This window comes from Pseudophryne corroboree, chromosome 5, assembly GCF_028390025.1.
Source record: "Pseudophryne corroboree isolate aPseCor3 chromosome 5, aPseCor3.hap2, whole genome shotgun sequence".
Taxonomy (NCBI): domain Eukaryota; kingdom Metazoa; phylum Chordata; class Amphibia; order Anura; family Myobatrachidae; genus Pseudophryne; species Pseudophryne corroboree.
The window spans coordinates 197527952-197544558 of record NC_086448.1 but is presented as its reverse complement, the minus strand read 5'-3'; the positions used below and the strand labels follow the sequence as shown (position 1 = coordinate 197544558).

General features: G+C 45.9%; 1 protein-coding gene across 4 annotated transcripts in view; it reads left to right on the top strand.

Annotated features, from left to right (window-relative positions):
• The window catches only part of SNX10 (sorting nexin 10), a 181080-nt gene that overhangs the window by 95457 nt on the left and 69016 nt on the right, over positions 1 to 16607 (top strand). The gene's annotated exons all lie outside the window — the stretch shown is intronic.

The following is a 16607-nucleotide window of genomic DNA, read 5'->3' as shown; positions in this document are numbered from 1 at the left end:
CTCTTTTGACATTTTGAATGTCAATTAATTTTTAATATGACTACTTTTTCCTGTTGGCTATAATGCAGATTTTAATTTAGTGATCAAAAAGCCAGTAACCGTAAAATAAACATTTCTTTTTATAAAACAGATACTGTTAACATTCAGAAGTATATACGGAAGTTACAGTGCAGGAAGTGGGCTGTGTTCTCTGATATATGCAAGGCTGATTGCATTGTCCTTTAAATAGATTGCGAACAGGAAAACTGATTAGTTAATTTCAGTTACCCTCCAATTATAATCTGTACCTGTTATTTTTGTGGGTGCGATACGCAGTATGTGGAATTGATAATTCTGTGGATATCGTATGTGCATGTTATGGGATCCATTGATTTTTGTGCTCTGCATCTCCCCAATGTGAAATCATATATCTTTTGCTTACCCCACTCACTGCTTCTTATGTAACGCGCCCAAGATGGCTGACTCGACTTGTATGGTTGGGGTGAGCACTCTGCAGAACTTAAATAAACTTCTCTGGCCACCTCTGGCCATTCCTTTCCTGTGCCATGCAAAGATTGGAAAGCTTGCAGAATTACATGCTCCGTGGCAATCCTCTAATTATTGCCATCTCTGCTCACAAAGTATAGCTGCCAAACCCTTATTCACTTCCGCTGCCAGCACTAGTACCGGGGAACTGAGCATCGTTAAGCTTTCCTGGACAACTTTTACTGGTATATTGTTTTGATAGCAACGTTTGATCTAATTGTGTTTGGTCAGATTTGATTTGGCCTGGTGGAAAGTCCGTGTAGTGGCAGCCACCAACTTAGAAGGTATAGCAGGCATTGCCAACCTCGGCCCTCAAGGCATACTAACAGTCCAGCAATTTTAATTTAACCATCTATGTTGAAGCCTGGATCTACCTAAAACCTGCACTGTTATTGTGCCTTGAGGACCAAGATTGGGAATGCAGGTGTATGGGATTATCGATTGGCCTGGTATAGCAGGAGGACATAGGCTGCACTGTAATCCATTTCGCAGCGTGATCAGGTTCTATATTTAAACCAAAATTCCCAAGTGATCAAGTTGTTCTTTGATTGCTCTGAACAGCCAAAAAGCTTTGCTTTCTAGGACACTTAATGGGAGATGTATCAAAGCTTTGAAAGTGGGGTAGTTGCCCATACAGCCACCCAGCTTCTAGCTATCAAGCACAGTCTATAAAGTTACAGAAGCTGTTTGGTTACTATGTGCATCTTCCCTTTTTCTCTCTCGAAGATTTGATACATCTCTCATTCTGTGAAATATATACTAAGCCTTGGAGAGCGATTAAGTGGGCGAAGATAAAGTACCAGCCAATCAGCTCCTATGTTTGAAAAATTACAGACAAGAGCTGGTTTGTTGGTACTTTATCTCCATCTTCTTTATCTCTCTCCAGGGCTTACCCCTAAAGACCCCTCTAGAGGCAAGTAAATTGTGGGTGCCTGTGTGGTGAAACCAAGGAGCTATAGCTACACCATAAGGCAGAGGTTCTCAAACGCAGTTCTCAATGCACCCCAACGGTCCAGGTTTTAGGCATATCCATGGCTCAGCACAGATGGTTAAGTCAAATTGACAGAGGTGTTAATTCAGTCACCTGTGGCCATGCATGGATAAACTTAAAACCTGGACCACGTTTGAGTACCCCTGCTATAAGGTAACAATCCAATAATAGCAATTGGCAAACTTTTTTAAGTTTTTTATTTAAAAAAAAATAAAAATAAAAAATAAAATGTTTTGATGGGGCTTGAATACATTAATTTTTTTTTTGTATTGTTTTGAATATGGAAATGTGAAGAAAAATATACCATTTGCTCTCTCAGGTGAACCAAAATGGTAGCAAGTCTTTTAGATAGGAAAAAAACAGACTCCCAACTGACTTTTCAAACATTTTGAATCTCCCCCCATTGAGTTTATCCTCCACTTAAAGTCTGCTTCTCTATTAAAATTTAGTTCAGTTTCTGTGCTCTGTGCAACCGTAAGGTCTCAACACAATCCCTGTCCCCTCATCAGATTCATAAAAGTGAAAAAAACAGATTCTACCCAAGTGTGACACGTGTTATAGACACATTTGTTACTTGTTACACCATTTGCAAAAATAGTTCAATGCTCCTTGCAGTCAGGCATATTTCCAGAACTACTAAAGGAAGCAATAGTCAGACCACTTCTGAAAAAAAAATCCAATTTAGACCCTGACTGCATGACCAACTACAGGCCAGTATCAAACCTTCCTTTTCCAGGAAAGGTTATTGAGAAAGTGGCTGCAACTCAACTAGAAACCCGCCTGTCAACACATGACATTTATGATCCATTCCAGTCAGGATTCAGGAGAAGACATAGCACTGAAACAGCCCTGGTATATGTGCTTAACAATCTACTAATGGCAAGAGACAGAGGTGACTGTTCAATCTTAATCCTCCTGGATCTCTCTGCAGCATTTGACACCGTGGCCTTGGGATTCTAATTGAGCGCATGAAGAATTTCTGTGGACTGGATGGCACAATCCTTAGCTGGTTCAAATAATTTCTCACTGGCAGGTCAGAGTTTCGTCTGGAGTATACTCTTCTTCACCAGTGCCATTGACTTGTTGTGTCCCACAGGGTTCTATACTTTCTCCCATGCTTTTTGAAGTATACATGCTACCACTGGGTGAAATAATCAGACCTCATGGCCTGGTCTGCCACTGCTATGCAGATGATACACAACTGTACCTGTCGTTTGCTCCAGGAACTGATAACCAAATAACAACCCTAAATGGCTGCCTAGCTGAGCTCCAGGAGTTGTTGAGTGCCCATTGGCTGAGACTGAACCCTGATAAAACCAAAGTCCTGATGATAGGTCACAGGACAAGACTGCAGCATAGCCACTACACTTGTGGGTTCAGAACTACAAAACACTGAACATGTGTGGGAACCTTGGTTTTGTCCTGGATAGTGGCCCGACACGTAAACATCAGGTGTCAGCCACAATCAAATCCTAATTCTTTCATCTGAGGAAGATGGCCAGAATCAAGCACTTGATTCCCTCAGAAGACCTGCCTAAAGTCACACGTGCATTTGTATCATCATGCCTAGACTGCTGCCATGCCCTCTACCTTGGTCTCCCAGCAAAAGAATTGCACCGCTTGCAGATGGTAAACAATGCAGCTGCCAGACTATTAACCAACTAGCCCAGTTCCAGCCACATAACACCCATTCTCTACTCCCTTTAATGGCAAATTGTTTTCAAGATTGACATATTTACTTTGAAAGCCCTACATGACCAGGGCCCAAGGTACTTGAAGCAGCTTCTGATTCTTTACTGTCCCATGTGATCAATAGATGAAGGATTACTAACTGTACCTACAATCTCCCGTAATTCATCTGGGGTCGAGCTTTCAACTTTGTGGCTCCATCTCTATGGAACTCTTTCTTCCACGCACAATGCGAGAAGTCTCCACTCTAGAATCCTTCAAAAGGGTGTAGTACTGGTGACCGCCGGTCACCTTACAGACGCCGGGATCCCGGCAGCATACCGACGCCGGGATCCCGGCGGGGAGGGGCGAGTGCAGCAAGCCCCTTGCGGGCTCGCTGCACTCGCCGGCGACATGCGGTCGCCACGGGTTCTATTCCCACTCTATGGGTGTCGTGGACACCCACGAGTGGAAATAGTCCCTGTTGGTCGGCATGCCGACCATCGGGATAGTGAGCCGTCGGGCTCACGGAGGAGGTCATGTGACTGTCGGTCAGCTGACCGGCGGTCACATGAATACCACCCCTTCAAAAATAGACTAAAGACTTACCTATTTACTCAAGCATTTCACTAATATCTACTGTTAAGCTTGTTTTGTGTGCAGACTGCCTGGGAAGACTGCAAGATCTCTGTGAGAGAAACACGCTTCCTGATACAAGTGAGCTATACAGTGTTTACTGGAGAACTCTGTGTTTTTGTTTAGTGATAGTCAGGAACATCTTGTGTTTAGTTAGTGCCGGACAGGCAAGGTATTTTCTTTTGGTGTTTGTTTTATTTTCTGTATAATAAAACTGACTGGGGCCAGTTGTACCACAAACTGGACTTGTGTGATTCCTCAGCTGCTGCGTGCTGCAATTTACCCCAGGAAACGGCACCTTGTACCCTTACAGTGTTACAACTTGGTGGAGAATGCGAGCATGCCGTTCTGCGCATAAGTTAAAACAGCAGCTTTGTGAGGCCTGCAGAAAACGGTGGTTTATGCAGATACAGCCCAGTGTGAAGTTACTGAGACTCGCCCTCAGGATTTGATATATGTCCTGGGTGAAAGCAGCTACAAAGCCGCCTGAAAAGTCTGTCGACATGGAGGAACTGCTCAAAGCCTTGCTGCAAGCTACAACGGCTCAGCAGGAGGCCAACAGACAGCAGCAGGTGGCAATGGAGGAAAATAGGAGACAGCAGCAGGTGGCTATTGACTAACTTTACAGGCAACAGCGTCAGGATAGAGAGGCCTTAACAGAAGTGGTGCAGAGTCTTGCGGCCCGGATTGGAGATATGGCCATCAGTGCTCTGACCAGCTCTAGTTCTATACGGGCCAGTCACTTCCTGCAGAAAATGACAGAGGCTGATGATGTGGAGGCCTACCTCACCACGTTTGAAAGGACTGCCGAGCATGAGAACTGGCCGAAAGCACAGTGGGCCAGTCTGCTGGCACCTTTTCTGTCAGGTGAGCCCCAAAAAACGTACTTTGATTTAAGCCCTGCTGAGGCTCTGGACTATGATAAACTAAAGACTGAGATCCTGACCCGCCTGGGAGTCACGCTGTCAGTACGAGCACAACGGGTGCACCGTTGGGTGTACGCCATGGAGAAGCCTCCTCGCTCCCAGATGCATGACCTTATTCAGCGAACAAAAAAATGGTTACAGCCAGAGACATTAACTGGTCTCCAGATGGTTGAAAGAGTTGTCATGGACCGCTATTTGAGATCTTTGCCCGTGGTCCTGCGCAAGTGGGTGAGCCATGGAAACCCGGATACTGCTGACCAATTAGTGGACATGGTAGAGAGGTATTTGGCAGCAGAGGAACTACTGATGACCACCCAGCAACCCATAGATCCTCGACAGCGCCCTTCAGTAAAGACTGGTAAGACTGTTCCGTGGGAAAACGTTGCTGGGCGGTTAAGAGAACGCAAGGCTGGAGAGACTGTAAACACTGGCCCTGGAGACGGGCCAATGGGGCTAGAACGGTCTATGCTGCCCAAACGGGTTGATAATCGTGTGGTTAAATGTTTTAGGTGTGGTGTGCCAGGTCATGTTATTGCCAATTGCCCAGTCACGCAAGAACCCATGCAATGTGATGCTGCCTTTGAATGTCGCAGAATGTCTTTCTTTGCTAGGTTAGCCTGTACTGTGGTACCTTCACCTGAGCTGGAAAAACAAATGTGTGACGTGTTCTTAGAGGGTAACCGGGTAGAGGCCTTGCTAGTTTCAGGAAGTTTAGTTACCCTCGTGAAAGCTGGGTTAGTGAACCCCTTAAAGGTCCAGCAAATACCTATTGGGGTAACTTGCATACATGGGGATACCCAACATTATGTCACTGCTGAAGTGAATATAGAAACTTGTTGTGGGTCAGCAATTGTTAAAGTAGGACTGGTCCCCACCTTGGTGCATGAGGCCATAATAGGGAGGGATTTTCCTCATTTTTGGAAACTCTGGGAATCACGGTTATCAACAGATGTGAGAAGTAAAAAGCCAGTTGATAATACCGGTGATTTCTCTGACGTCCTAGTGGATGCTGGGACTCCGTAAGGACCATGGGGATATAGCGGCTCCGCAGGAGACAGGGCACAAAATAAAAGCTTAAGGATCAGGTGGTGTGCACTGGCTCCTCCCCCTATGACCCTCCTCCAAGCCCCAGTTAGATTTTTGTGCCCGGCCGAGAAGGGTGCAATCTAGGTGGCTCTCCTGAGCTGCTTAGAATAAAAGTTTAGTTAGGTTTTTTTATTTTCAGTGAGTCCTGCTGGCAACAGGCTCACTGCATCGTGGGACTAAGGGGAGAAGAAACGGACTCATCTGAGTGCAGAGTGGATCGGGTTTCTTAGGCTACTGGACACTAGCTCCAGAGGGACGATCACAGGTTCAGCCTGGATGGGTCACCGGAGCCGCACCGCCGTCCCCCTTACAGAGCCAGAAGAGACGAAGAGGTCCGGTGAAATCGGCGGCAGAAGACATCCTGTCTTCAGACTAAGGTAGCGCACAGCACCGCAGCTGTGCGCCATTGCTCTCAGCACACTTCACACTCCGGTCACTGAGGGTGCAGGGCGCTGGGGGGGGAGCGCCCTGAGACGCAATATAACAGAATACCTTAGGTGGCAAAACAGAATACATCACATATAGCTCCTGGGCTATATGGATGTATTTTAATCCCCTGCCATTTTACACAAAAAAGCGGGAGATAAGGACGTCGTGAAGGGGCGGAGTCTATCTCCTCAGCACACAAGCGCCATTTTCCCTCACAGCTCCGCTGGAAGGACGGCTCCCTGACTCTCCCCTGCAGTCCTGCTTCAGAATCAGGGTAAAAAAGAGAAGGGGGGGCATTGTTGGCAGCAAATAACAATAATTAACAGCAGCTATAAGGGAATAACACTTATATAAGGTTATCCCTGTATATATATATAGCGCTGGGTGTGTGCTGGCAGACTCTCCCTCTGTCTCTCCAAAGGGCTAAGTGGGGTCCTGTCCTCTATCAGAGCATTCCCGGTGTGTGTGTGCTGTGTGTCGGTACGCGTGTGTCGACATGTATGAGGAGGAAAATTATGTGGAGGCGGAGCAGTTGCCTGCGTTGGTGATGTCACCCCCTAGGGAGTCGACACCTGACTGGATGATTGTATTTAAACAATTAAGTGATAATGTCAGCAATTTGCAAAAAACTGTTGACATGAGACAGCCGGCAAATCAGTTAGTGCCTGTCCAGGCGTCTCAGACACCGTCAGGGGCGCTAAAACGCCCGTTACCTCAGTGGGTCGACACAGACCCTGACACAGATACTGAGTCTAGTGTCGACGGTGACGAGACAAACGTAATGTCCAGTAGGGCCACACGTTACATGATCACGGCAATGAAAGAGGCATTGAACCTTTCTGACACTACAAGTACCACAAAGAAGGGTATTATGTGGGGTGAGAAAAAACTACCAATATTTTTTCCTGAGTCAGAGGAAATAAATGAGGTGTGTGAAAAAGCGTGGGTTTCTCCCGATAAAAAACAGCTAATTTCTAAAAAATTATTAGCATTATATCCTTTCCCGCCAGAGGTTAGGGCGCGTTGGGAAACACCCCCTAGGGTAGATAAGGCGCTCACACGTTTATCTAAACAAGTAGCGTTACCGTCTCCTGATACGGCTACCCTCAAAGAACCAGCTGATAGAAGGCTGGAAAATATCCTAAAAAGTATATACACACATACTGGTGTTATACTGCGACCAGCAATCGCCTCAGCCTGGATGTGCAGTGCTGGAGTCGCATGGTCGGATTCCCTGACTGAGAATATTGATACCCTGGATAGGGACAATATTTTGTTAACTATAGAACATTTAAAGGATGCATTATTATATATGCGTGATGCACAGAGGGATATTTGCACCCTGGCATCAAGAGTAAGTGCTATGTCCATCTCTGCCAGAAGATCGTTGTGGACGCGACAGTGGTCAGGGGATGCGGATTCCAAACGGCACATGGAAGTATTGCCGTATAAAGGGGTGGAGTTATTTGGGGCTGGTCTATCGGACCTGGTGGCCACGGCAACGGCTGGAAAATCCACCTTTTTACCCCAGGTCACTCCACATCAGCAGAAAAAGACACCGTCTTTTCAATCTCAGTCCTTTCGTTCCCATAAGTACAAGCGAGCAAAAGGCCACTCCTTTCTGCCCCGGGGCAGAGGAAGAGGAAAAAGACTGCACCATGCAGCCGCTTCCCAAGAGCAGAAGCCCTCCCCTGCTTCTGCCAAGTCTTCAGCATGACGCTGGGGCTTTACAAGCAGACTCGGATATGGTGGGGGCCCGTCTCAAAAATTTCAACGCGCAGTGGGCTCACTCGCAAGTGGATCCCTGGATTCTACAGGTAGTATCGCAGGGGTACAAACTGGAATTCGAGGCGTTTCCCCCTCATCGTTTCCTGAAGTCTGCTTTACCAAAGTCTCCCTCCGACAGGGAGGCAGTTCTAGAAGCCATTCACAAGCTGTATTCCCAGCAGGTGATAATCAAGGTACCCCTCCTGCAACAAGGAAAGGGGTATTATTCCACGCTGTTTGTGGTACCGAAGCCGGACGGCTCGGTGAGACCAATTTTAAATCTGAAATCCTTGAACACTTGCATAAAAAGGTTCAAATTCAAGATGGAGTCACTCAGAGCAGTGATAGCGAACCTGGAAGAAGGGGACTATATGGTGTCTCTGGACATCAAAGATGCTTATCTCCACGTCCCGATATACCCTTCTCACCAAGGGTACCTCAGGTTTGTAGTACAAAACTGTCATTATCAGTTTCAGACGCTGCCGTTTGGATTGTCCACGGCACCTCGGGTCTTTACCAAGGTAATGGCCGAAATGATGATTCTTCTACGAAGAAAAGGCATTTCAATTATCCCTTACTTGGACGATCTCCTGATAAGGGCAAGATCCAGGGAACAGTTAGAAGTCGGAGTAGCACTATCTCAGGTAGTGTTACGTCAGCACGGGTGGATTCTAAATATTCCAAAATCGCAGCTGATTCCAACGACACGTCTACTGTTCCTAGGAATGATTCTGGACACAGTCCAGAAGAAGGTGTTTCTCCCGGAGGAGAAGGCCAGGGAGTTATCCGAGCTAGTCAGGAACCTCCTAAAACCAGGACAGGTCTCAGTGCATCAGTGCACGAGGGTCCTGGGGAAAATGGTGGCTTCTTACGAAGCGATTCCATTCGGAAGATTCCATGCAAGAACATTTCAGTGGGATCTACTGGACAAATGGTCCGGATCGCATCTGCAGATGCATCAGCGGATAACCCTGTCGCCAAGGACAAGGGTGTCTCTCCTGTGGTGGCTGCAGAGTGCTCATCTACTAGAGGGCCGCAGATTTGGCATTCAGGATTGGATCCTGGTAACCACGGATGCCAGCCTGAGAGGCTGGGGAGCAGTCACACAGGGAAGGAATTTCCAGGGCCTGTGGTCAAGCTTGGAAACGTCTCTTCATATAAACATTCTGGAACTAAGGGCCATTTACAATGCCCTAAGTCAAGCAAAACCTCTGCTTCAGGGTCAGGCGGTGTTGATCCAATCGGACAACATCACGTCAGTCGCCCACGTAAACAGACAGGGCGGCACGAGAAGCAGGAGGGCAATGGCAGAAGCTGGAAGGATTCTTCGCTGGGCGGAAAATCATGTGATAGCACTGTCAGCAGTATTCATTCCGGGAGTGGACAACTGGGAAGCAGACTTCCTCAGCAGACACGACCTTCACCCGGGAGAGTGGGGACTTCACCCAGAAGTCTTCCACCTGATTGTAAACCGTTGGGAAAAACCAAAGGTGGACATGATGGCGTCACGTCTAAACAAAAAACTGGACAGATATTGCGCCAGGTCAAGGGACCCTCAGGCAATAGCAGTGGACGCTCTGGTAACGCCGTGGGTGTACCAGTCAGTGTATGTGTTCCCTCCTCTGCCTCTCATACCAAAAGTACTGAGAATCATAAGAAGGAGAGGAGTAAGAACTATACTCGTGGTTCCGGATTGGCCAAGACGGACTTGGTACCCGGAACTTCAAGAGATGCTCACGGACGAACCGTGGCCTCTACCTCTAAGAAAGGACCTGCTACTGCAGGGGCCTTGTCTGTTCCAAGACTTACCGCGGCTGCGTTTGACGGCATGGCGGTTGAACGCCGGATCCTGAGGGAAAAAGGCATTCCAGAAGAAGTCATCCCTACTCTGGTCAAAGCCAGGAAGGACGTAACCGCAAAACATTATCACCGCATTTGGCGTAAATATGTTGCGTGGTGTGAGGCCAAGAAGGCCCCTACAGAGGAATTTCAACTGGGTCGTTTCCTTCATTTCCTGCAAACAGGACTGTCTATGGGCCTAAAATTAGGGTCCATTAAGGTTCAAATTTCGGCCCTGTCGATTTTCTTCCAGAAAGAACTGGCTTCAGTACCTGAAGTTCAGACATTTGTAAAAGGGGTGCTGCACATACAGCCTCCTTTTGTGCCTCCAGTGGCACCTTGGGATCTCAATGTGGTGTTGAGTTTTCTAAAGTCACATTGGTTTGAACCACTTTCCACTGTGGACTTAAAATATCTCACATGGAAGGTGTCGATGCTGTTAGCCTTGGCTTCAGCCAGGCGTGTGTCAGAATTGGCGGCTTTATCATATAAAAGCCCTTACTTGATATTTCATTCTGACAGGGCGGAATTGAGGACTCGTCCTCAATTTCTACCTAAGGACCTAAGGTGGTTTCTGCATTTCACATGAACCAACCTATTGTGGTACCTGCGGCTACCAGGGACTTAGAGGACTCTAAGTTGCTTGACGTTGTCAGGGCCTTGAAAATATGTTTCCAGGACGGCTGGAGTCAGAAAATCTGACTCGCTGTTTATCCTGTATGCACCCAACAAGCTGGGTGCTCCTGCTTCTAAGCAGACGATTGCTCGTTGGATTTGTAGTACAATTCAGCTTGCACATTCTGTGGCAGGATTGCCACAGCCAAAATCAGTAAAAGCCCATTCCACAAGGAAGGTGGGCTCATCTTGGGCGGCTGCCCGAGGGGTCTCGGCTTTACAACTTTGCCGAGCAGCTACTTGGTCAGGGGCAAACACGTTTGCTAAATTCTACAAATTTGATACCCTGGCTGAGGAGGACCTGGAGTTCTCTCATTCGGTGCTGCAGAGTCATCCGCACTCTCCCGCCCGTTTGGGAGCTTTGGTATAATCCCCATGGTCCTTACGGAGTCCCAGCATCCACTAGGACGTCAGAGAAAATAAGATTTTACTTACCGATAAATCTATTTCTCGTAGTCCGTAGTGGATGCTGGGCGCCCATCCCTAGTGCGGATTGTCTGCAATACTTGTATATAGTTATTGTTACAAAAATTTGGGTTATTATTGTTGTGAGCCATCTTTTCAGAGGCTCCTTTGCGTTTATCATACTGTTAACTGGGTTCAGATCACAAGTTGTACGGTGTGATTGGTGTGGCTGGTATGAGTCTTACCCGGGATTCAATATCCTTCCTTATTATGTACGCTCGTCCGGGCACAGTATCCTAACTGAGGCTTGGAGGAGGGTCATAGGGGGAGGAGCCAGTGCACACCACCTGATCCTTAAGCTTTTATTTTGTGCCCTGTCTCCTGCGGAGCCGCTATATCCCCATGGTCCTTACGGAGTCCCAGCATCCACTACGGACTACGAGAAATAGATTTATCGGTAAGTAAAATCTTATTTTTATGGATGTACGTGTGTCTTCTGAACTTTCTGACCCTTTGCCTTTTGCTAGTTTGGCTGGGGAAGTGACAGATGGGGAGTCCAGTGAGGACCCTCTTGCTGGGAACAGGGACATAGTAGTTAGAACGGAAAGCGTGCCTGACCTGGAGGTAAAGAAGTATCTGTTTGCGTCTGAACAGTTAAAGGATCCTTCCTTAATAAAGGCTAGAGAGAATGTTAAGGTTGTTAATGGGGAACCTGTGGTACCAGGTTACAGGGTTACGTATCCCCACATGGCCATCTGTAATGAGCTCTTGTACCACATTGTCAAAAGGGGTGAGGATGTGGTGGAACAGCTGGTAGTTCCCCAGCCTTATCGGAGAATGGTACTAGATTTAGCTCATAGTCACGTTACAGCAGGACATTTAGGGGCAGAAAAAAACACTGAAAGTTTTACAAAGGTTCTTTTGGCCAGGGGTTTATAAAGAAGTGTCTGAATATTGTTCTTCCTGTCCTGAATGCCAGTATCATGCCCATAGACCCCATTTCAGGAGCCCACTAGTTCCCATGCCTATTATAGAGGTCCCGTTTGACAGAATATCCATGGATCTCGTGTGGCCCTTGTTAAAGTCTGCTCGGGGCCATCAGTATATCCTGGTAATTATGGACTATGCCACTCGATATCCTGAGGCTGTCCCTTTACGCACTATCACAACCAAGGCGATAGCTAGGGAGCTGGTGCAGGTTTTTAGTAGAGTGGGAATACCAAAAGAAATTTTGACTGACCAAGGTACTCCATTTATGTCAAGGATCATGAAAGAATTGTGCAAATTATTTAAGGTCACTCACCTCAGGACGTCCATCTACCATCCCCAAACTGACGGGTTGGTGGAAAGGTTTAATAAAACATTAAAAAGTATGTTAAAAAAGGTTGTTGATAGAGATGGGAAAAACTGGGATTGTTTGTTGCCCTACTTGTTAATGGCCATCAGAGAAGTTCCTCAGTCCTCTACGGGGTTTTCTCCATTTGATTTGTTGTATGGTAGACACCCCAGAGGGCTGTTGGCCATTGCCAAAGAGATGTGGGAAGGACAGCCCACTCCTTATAGAAGCGTTATTGAACATGTAACACAAATGCAGGATAGGATTGCAGCCGTGGTACCTATTGTCAGAGAGCACATGGAACAGGCCCAAAGTGCTCAACAGAGGGTATATAACCGGAGTGCCAAGATACGGGAATTTGCTCCTGGAGATAAGTTCTTGTTTTGGTACCCACTGTGGAAAGCAAATTCCTAGCTAAATGGCAGGGTCCATTTGAGATTAGGGAAAAAGTGAATGAGGTTAATTACAAAGTATACCAGCCGGGAAAGAGAAAACCCGAACAAATCTACCATGTTAACTTAATCAAACCCTGGAAAGATAGGTTGTCTCTGTCAGCGGAGCCTTGCCCTTCGGTGTCTTCACCTCGGTTGCTTCCCGCAATAAAGGTGTCAGAGACATTATCAGCTGATCAGAACAATCAGGTTAAAGAATTTCTCATCCAAAAAAGGGAGATATTTTCAGAGCTGCCTGGCCGAACGACCATAATAAAACATGACATTGTCACAGAACCAGGGGTCAGGGTCCATTTAAAGCCATATAGGATTCCTGAAGCTCAGCGAGAAGCGGTTTCTAAAGAAGTTAAAACCATGTTAGAACTTGGAGTCATAGAGGAATCTAACAGTGAACATCCTGAAGCCCGACGGTAGCATACGCTTCTGTAATGACTTTCGTAAGTTAAATGAGGTGTCCAAGTTTGACGCATACCCCATGCCCCGTGTGGATGAGTTTATAGAAAGGCTGGGAACAGCCAGGTTTCTCACCACGTTGGACCTGACCAAAGGTTACTGGCAAATACCTTTATCTGATAGCGCAAAAGAAAAAACAGCCTTTTCGGTTCCGGAGGGGCTGTACCAGTATAAGATGTTACCCTTTGGGTTGCATGGGGCTCCAGCAACCTTTCAACGGGCGATGGATAAAATTTTGAGGCCCCATAGAAAATATGCAGCTGCCTATTTGGATGATGTGGTAATTCACAGTACAGACTGAGGTCCCATTTGGTTAAAGTACAAGCAGTACTGGACTCAATCAGAGAGGCAGGGTTAACTGCTAACCCAAAGAAGTGCTGCCTCGCAATGGAGGAGGTAAAATACTTGGGCTTCACCATAGGCAGAGGTCTGATTAGGCCCCAATTGAATAAAATTGATGCTATTCAAAACTGGCCTCGTCCAGTGAATAAAAAACAGGTAAGGGCTTTTTTGGGAATAACTGGGTACTATAGACGGTTTATTCCCAATTTTGCGACCACAGCGGTGCCGTTGTCAGACCTTACCAAAGGGAAGCAGTCAAATATGGTGAAATGGAACCCTGATGCAGAAAAAGCGTTCCAAGCGTTAAAAGTGGCTTTGTGTTCACAACCGGTATTGATAACACCAGATTTTTCAAAAGAATTTGTGGTACAGACAGATGCCTCAGAGGTAGGGATAGGCGCTGTGCTGTCCCAAACCAGAGATGGGGGACGAACACCCTATCATTTATTTGAGTAGGAAACTCAATGAGCATGAAAAAAGGTATGCCATTGTGGAAAAGGAGGTTTTGGCCATTAAGTGGGCACTAGATACCTTGAGATATTACCTCTTGGGCTGACAATTCAGACTAGTGACAGATCATGCCCCTTTAAAATGGATGGATGTATGTAAATAGAGGCAAGAATGCTCGTGTAACTAGATGGTTTCTAGCGTTGCAGGATTTTAAGTTTACTGTCGAACATAGACCGGGAACACAATTGGCCAACGCAGATGCATTCTCCCGCATCTTCTGTTTGGGGGCAACAAGTGTTCCGGCCCCTAGGTCGAAACAGGGGAGGGGGATATGTGACAAGAACACTGGGATAGTGTTTGAGGGCAGGTATGTTTGTCCCAGGTTCTTGTCTTACATGTATTAGAAAATGAAAACTTCTAGGAAAATGCTTTGTTTTGTTAGAACTTTTTCAGTTTGCTGGAAAAGCTGGATAAGGGCCCTGAGAGAGAGAGAGAGAGGGGGCGAGTTCCAGACATTAAGCCCAGTTCGGATCTATGGCCTCATAGAGGGCTAATCAGGGCTTTCAGCTGTGCAAGAGCCTTATAGGGCTTCTAGCCTGATTAATGTGTGCAGACTGCCTGGGAAGACTGCAGGATCTCTGTGAGAGAAACACGTATAGTTAGTGCCGGACAGGCAAGGTATTTTCTTTTGGTGTTTGTTTTATTTTCTGTATAATAAAACTGGCTGGGGCCAGTTGTACCACAAACTGGACTTGTGTGATTCCTCAGCTGCTGCGTGCTGCAATTTACCCCAGGAAACGGCACCTTGTACCCTTACAGTGTTACAACTGTGTTACAACTATATATATATATATATATATATAATACATAATTGTGTATGTATGTATGTGTATATATATATATATATATATATATATATATATATATATATATATATATATTTAATCTTTTCTATATGCCGTACAATTTGAAAAAACATCTTGTCCTACTAGCCACAGCATGCTCATTGAGTTGCCATAGAGAGCCATTATCTTGAACTTTTGACTTTCACGGGTCCGGGCTCATAACCTCTGGACATCACCCAGACGTGTTATGCATTGCTGGTTCTGACACTGCAACACGGTATGTGTTCAGCCCACTGTCACTTTCTAGTTTCTGGTCTTCCATGGCTTTTAAAAGAAAAAAAAAGAAAAAAGCTTAGATAACACATTCTATAATTGTTGTCACAATAAATATATGCATAAACCTTATTGTAACGATTATGTGTGAGTGTAGTAACTACTTGAGCCCTCTCCATCCGTGCCCTGGGTAGCAGGTACACATGACTATATGCAGTAATTGGGCTAGCCTGCTAATTTTCAGATGCTCTGTCTAGTAATCTAATGTGTATTCGACACCCAGGGCTGATTATCATTACAAAACCAGTCAGACTGGACCACCTGCACAGTTCTGTAAAATGATGAGCCGACATTGTGGACGTTTTGTAGTTTATGAACGTCTGAAAATCTGTCAGATGTAAGAAGAGGCATGTTATTACCATGGTAATCTCTAGGACAGACCATCGTTCAGATCAGAATGATGAATCATTAGTGTGTACACTCTCTAAGTTCGGGTACACGTCAGAACGCTGGCCTGACATATTGCACTGTGCGTACACATTGCACGATGTAGTAGTATGACCGCACGATGTATCATGCCAAGCTGCATTCGGCAGCATGGCATCATACACAATATCTCTACTAATTGGCCATGCAGCACGGACAACCAGAAGGTATTGTGTATGACCTGCAGGAGCGTGCAATTGGACGACACACTGTACGATCCTTGTATAGGTGTGTACCCAGCCTAAGTCTGGGTATACATCTATACAATCCATGGCGCCATGCAGGAGCGTTCGCTGATAAACGGCTTATAACGCTCCTGCAGTGGCTGGGATTGGGAGGTCGCATCTTTTGTGCTGTTTAATATTCAAGCTTGTGGTCACACTGCTCTGCTGATCTTTAGCGTCATCCTAATCAGCAGAATGATTGTAAAAGTGTGTACCGAGCTTGAATCAGACATTCTTAAAATCGTTTCATTGTTCAGAAAACTGCAGTTGGTCAGACCGTGAGTAAAATCGTTCAGCTGTGTACCTAGCATTGACACATACAAGTTTATCCCTCAGCCGTGAGATTTTGGGTAGAGGAAAGGAGGTCAGACGTTATCGCTCCTGACCTGAGAGCAGAACAACCAGATAAGTGACACATGTACACACTGCAAAAGACTGCAGCTGGCGTAAAATACAGAAATGCTAGCTTCTATAAAACACTGGTTTATGAGACTAGAATATGCAGAAAGTGCTTAGGGTGAGATAAAGTGTACAGAAGCAAATCCTTTACACCTTGACCACTGACACGTGAATGACATTCTGATGACAAGTGTACAACTACAGTGCTGACTGTCACTTCAGGAATTCCACTTTATGGCCCATTCTGAGAATATTTACTTTTCTGAGAAATACTTTTCTGTTTGAAAATAAGTGGGATAAATATATAATTTAGCTTTTTATGTTCTTTTTAGAAGTCACAAGTTTCATAGATAACACAGGTCTGCAATGAAAAAGCTTTTTTTTTAACAAATCTATGTGA